The 5,446-nt window shown below is 41.7% G+C and overlaps 2 non-coding genes across 2 annotated transcripts; both read left to right on the forward strand.

Annotated features, from left to right (window-relative positions):
• Window positions 1–618: 618 nt before the first annotated feature.
• Window positions 619–726, forward strand: LOC112732177 (small nucleolar RNA R71). Its single transcript, XR_003167913.1, has one exon. It is a non-coding gene; the product is annotated as a small nucleolar RNA R71 (small nucleolar RNA).
• Window positions 727–4,039: 3,313 nt separating this feature from the next.
• On the forward strand, window positions 4,040–4,147 carry LOC112731578 (small nucleolar RNA R71). Its single transcript, XR_003167351.1, has one exon. It is a non-coding gene; the product is annotated as a small nucleolar RNA R71 (small nucleolar RNA).
• The last annotated feature ends 1,299 nt before the right edge of the window (window positions 4,148–5,446 follow it).

Consider the following 5,446-nt stretch of genomic DNA (forward strand, 5'->3'; position numbering starts at 1 on the left):
TAGGTGAGGCGCTCTGTAAGGCTGGTTCTGGTTCTGCTGCCTGTTGTTGTTATTATTCCACCTCTGATTTCCCTAATTATCTCTGCCTTCTCTGTTGTTGTTGTCCCTCCAATTCTGGTTAGAATTGTCCTGCCATCCATGGTTGTAATTGCCACCTTGATTGTACCCTTGGTTGGGGCGGTCATAGAAGTTATGAGTGGCTGCCACGGTGTTGTCTTCCTGCTAGAGCTGCGGACATTCATCAGTATAGTGGCTATAATCAGCACAGATTCTGCAAACTCTCTGTGGGACTAACTGTTGGTTATGCTGTGGTGGAGAAGGTTGAGCTTGCTGAACTTGTTGTTGATTCAATTACATCTGCTTCAGCAAGTTGGTCATTTCACAGATACTCTGAGTCAGAGCAGCAGTCTCTCTGCTAGAGGATACTTCTGCAACGGCTTTTGAACGGCCTTATTTCTGCCTGTGATTCCGAGTAGATTCAGCTAAGTCGCTGATCAATTGCCATGCCTCGTCAGTGGTCTTATACTTTTTCATAGACCCATTGCTAGCACTTTCCAATGTGGTCTTATCTTGGGGCCTCATGCCCTGTGTGACGTAACCGAGTAACACTATCTTGTCAATCATATGGTGGGGGCATGCTTCCAGAAGATTATTGAAGCGCTCCCAGTATTCATAGAGAGTCTCAGATTCATCCTGAACAATCATGGAAATGTCTTTTCTCAGTTTATCAGTAACTTCAGCTGGAAAATTTTTTTCCAAGAATTCTCTTCTCAGTGTATCCCAATTGGATACAGTTGCTGCTGGTTGAGTGTAGTACCACTCTCTTGCCTTCCCCTTAAGAGAAAATGGGAAAAATTTCAGCAAAATTGAAGTTTCATCTGCAGCATCACGCCTGACAGTAGAACAGGTTGCTTGAAAATCCCTCAGGTACTTGATAGGCTCTTGAGCAGGCAAGCCATGAAACTTGGGCATCAAATTGAGCAGTGCGGTCTTTATTTCAAAGTCTGTAGCCACCGCTGGGTGATGCTCTTGAAATCATTGCATTGTAAAATCAGGGGCTCCAGCCTCCTGAATAGTAACTCTCCTAGCTGATGCCATGTTACCTGCACGTAAATCAACCAAATTAGTAGAACGGGGACTAGTTTCTTTCTCAACTGACGTTTCAGATCTGCCCTCAGAGAGGACTAACCGATGCCGAGCTTGCCTTATTCGTGAAATAGTTCTTTCAATCTCAGGATCGAATACTAGCAAGCTTGGATCAGGAAGTGAACGCGTCATCTAACAAAAGAAACAAGCAGCTCATGGTAGCAAGATAAAATAAAATGCAAATAAATAAAATCCAATTAATAACTTTAGCACTCTATTGCAACTCTCCGGCAACGGCGCCAAAAATTTACGTGGCGGAAATTGGCTAATTAAGAATTGATATAAGTTGTGCATTGCAAGTATAGTTATTAACCAACCAGAAATCCACTTATCAATTTAGAAGAGTTGTCACAAAAATTAAAATTAAAATACTGGGAGTATGAATCCCAGGTCGTCTCCCAACGAGTTGCAGAAAGGTGTGCTATTTTATTAATCAAATATTTTCAGAAAGAGTTTGAGTTGAATAAACAGGAAATTAAATTGGGGAAATTAAGTAATTTAAATAAAAGCCTTGACTAGGAGTAGATTAGTTGGAAGCCCTATTCTTGTTGCAGTACTCTCAAGATTAATTGATAATTGAAGGTCGTTCTGTTTAGTTATCCCTTACCAAATAAGGGAAAGTCAAACAAGTTGGAATGATGTTTCTACTCACAAGTCCCAATCCGCTTACTTGGATGGACTGGCGTTAGTGACTAGAGAGCCATCCAACAATAAACCCAATTACAATTTCTCCTTTGAACATTCCAACTCAAGGGTTCCTTTCAATCAACTCCCCATCAAGTCGGGGAACTACTCGTTCATTGTGAATGTAGAGCTCATAACATAGGAAAGGGTATTAAAGAAAGACATGATAAATAAAACTGAAAGGAATCAATTAAAAATAAAAGTAATTCTTGTATTAATAAATTCTAAAATAATCTAATAGTAAAATTGAGTAAAGTGAAGGACATGGAAGAGTAAAGCCAAGTAAAGAAAATGAACTAGAATGACGAAGTCTTGATGAGGTAGTAACTCTTCTCAATATCCCAATGCAAAGAGCAATCGAAATAAAAATCCTAAGAACTATGAATGTGTAGAGAGAAAACCTAGAGGAGGAGTAAAACTAGATCTAAAAACTAAAAACTGTGTAGAATGAATGTTATTTTTTGTTTCTGCATGTCCTCTGGCTCTAGTATGCTTTTTCGAGCCGAAAACTGGGTCAAAACAGGGCCCAAAATCGCCCCCAGCGAATTCTGCAGATTATGCAGATCGCGCATGTCACGCGATCGCATCATTCATGCGGACGCGTCATACGGCGTTTTGCTTTGCCACGCGGGTGCGTCGTCCACGCCTCCGCGCCACTTGTGCTATTCCAATCCGCGTGGTCGCGTGAGCCATGCAACCACGTCATTGCGATTTCCTCTCTTCCGCGCGGTTGCGTGAGCCATGCAACCGCGTCACTTCTCACTGGTCATCTCCTTAATTTCTTATGTTCTTTCCATTTTTGTAAGCTTCCTTTCCAATCTCCAACTCATTCATGCCCTATAAAGCCTGAAACACTTAACACACAGATCATGGCATTGAATGGAATAAAGGAGAATTAAAATGCATAATTAAAAGTCTCTAGGAAGCAAGTTTTCAATCATGTAATAATTTTAGGAAGGAAATATAAATGCATGCTAATCATATGAATAAGTGGGTAAAGATCATGATAAAACCACACAATTAAACACATTATAAACCATAAAATAGTGGTTTATCAGCCTTCTCAAAGGTCATGATGCCTATGGTACAAGGTATTGAGAACTTTCCAGGATCTTGTCTCTTCAGAGGTAATTTCTGCCTAGTCAAGTCATCCAGTTCTTTGGTGAGCAAGGGGGGTTCATCCCCCTAAGGTCTCATTTCCAAATAGCTTGGCATTTAGCTTCATGATTGCTCCAAGGTACTTAGCAACTTGTTCTTCAGTAACATCTTCATCCTCTTCAGAGGAAGAATACTCATCAGAGCTCATAAATGGCAAAAGTAAATTCAATGGAATCTCTATGGTCTCAGTGTGAGCCTCAAATTCCCATGGTTCCCCATTAGGGAACTCCTTGGAGACCAGTGGACGTCCATTGAGGTCTTCCTCCTCTCTAGGTTCGGCCGTGTGGGTTATATTGATGGCCTTGCACTCTCCTTTTGGATTCTCTTCTGTATTGCTTGGAAGAGTACTAGGAGGGAGTTCAGTAACTTTCTTGCTCAGCTAACCCACTTGTGCCTCCAAATTTCTAATGGAGGACCTTGTTTCAGTGATAAAACTTTGAGTGGTTTTAATTAGATCAGAGACTACAGTTGCTAAGTCAGAGTGGCTCTGCTTAGAATTCTCTGTCTGTTGCTGAGAAGATGATGGAAAGGGCTTGCTATTGCTAAACCTATTTCTTCCACCATTATTGTTGTTGAAGCCTTGTTGAGGCCTCTGTTGATCCTTCCATGAGAGGTTTGGATGATTTCTCCATGAAGGATTATAGGTGTTTCCATAGGATTCTCCCATGTAATTCACCTCTTCCATTGCTGGGTTCTCAGGATCATAAGCTTCTTCTTCAGATGAAGCTTCTTTGGTACTGACTGTTGCTGCTTGCATTCCAGACAGACTCTGAGAAATCATATTGACTTGCTGAGTCAATATTTTGTTCTGAGCCAATATGGCATTCAGAGTATCAATCTCAAGAACTTCTTTCTTCTGACTTGTCCCATTATTCACAGGATTCCTTTCAGAGGTGTACATGAATTGGTTATTTGCAACCATTTTAATGAGTTCCTGAGCTTCTGCAGGCGTCTTCTTCAGATGAAGAGATCCTCCAGCAGAGCTGTCCAATGACATCTTGGACAGTTAAGACAGACCATCATAGAAGATACCTATGATGCTCCATTCTGAAAGCATGTCAGAAGGACACCTTCTGATCAATTGCTTGTATCTTTCCCAAGCTTCATAGAGGGATTCACCTTCCTTCTGTCTGAAGGTTTCGACTTTCACTCTAAGCTTGCTCAATTTTTGAGGTGGAAAGAACTTTGCCAAGAAGGCATTGACTAGCTTTTCCCAAGAGTTCAGGCTCTCTTTAGGTTGTGAATCCAACCATGTTCTAGCTCTGTCTCTTACAGCAAAGGGAAAAAGCATAAGCTTGTAGACCTCGGGATCAACCCCATTGGTCTTGACAATGTCACAGATTTGCAAGAATTCTGCTAAGAACTGATGAGGATCTTCCAATGGAAGTTCATGAATTCTCTACAGCTTGCGACCTTTTTGGGCCGAGTTTCCTACATTTTTGCTGTACTGGCTGAGACCTTGGATATACGGCTAACTTATGGCACATTAGTCTGGGATCAATACCGGGCATGTCAGCGGCCTTCCATGCAAAGAGGTCGGAGTTATCCTTTAGGAGCTTTATGAGCAGTTCCTTTAGGTCTTCTTTCAGATTCGCCCCTATACTTGTTGTTTTGTCTTGAGTGTCTTCAATTGGAATTTCTATGGTTTTACCTTCTGGCTGAGGGCGGAATTCTTCGCGAGATCGAATTCTCCCGAGTTCTATAGTATTTGTTTCATTTCCTCTAGGGTTACCTTTAAGGTTCAGACTATTCATCCCTTCTTTTCTTCTTCGGTTCATCTATTTTGTTGGCCAGAAACATGTCTAGTCTTCCTTACCAGGCTAGCTTTTCTATTACATTTTTTAGGTCATAGCACTCGTTAGTAGGGTGCTCGTAGACTCGATGGTATTCACAGTACTCTGTCCGACCTCCTCCTCTTTTATGCTTAATCCGACGAGGGGGCGAGATCTTCTCAGTGTTGCATATTTTTCTATAGACATCCATAAGGGATAGCCTAAGGGATGTAGTTGTGGTATTTTCTAGGTTTTTCAATAGGTTGGTCTTCTTTTTTCCTGGACTCTTTATCCTTGTCACGAGGTGGGTAGGAGAATCTGGGTTTTGAGTTTTCTCCTAATCGAGAGTTCTCTTCCATATTAATGTACTTTTCTGCCCACTCTTGTACCTCGTTCAGAGATGTTGGGTACTTTTTGGATATGCAGTGGCTAAACGGTCCTTCTCACAGGCTATTAATGAGACCCATGTGGCTGCTTCTGTTGGAAGACTTTGTATGTCCAAACATGCTTTGTTGAATCTTTCCCTGTAGTTACGGAGGCTTTCCCGATCTCCTTGCTTAATCCCTAGCAAGCTTGGAGCATGCTTGGCTTTGTCTTTCTGGATGGAGAATCTAGCTAAGAATTCCTTGGCGAGGTCATCGAAGCTTGCTATTGATCTTGGCGGCAAGCTGTCGAACCACTTGATT

The sequence above is a fragment of the Arachis hypogaea genome, chromosome 12 (genome assembly GCF_003086295.3).
Source record: "Arachis hypogaea cultivar Tifrunner chromosome 12, arahy.Tifrunner.gnm2.J5K5, whole genome shotgun sequence".
Taxonomy (NCBI): domain Eukaryota; kingdom Viridiplantae; phylum Streptophyta; class Magnoliopsida; order Fabales; family Fabaceae; genus Arachis; species Arachis hypogaea.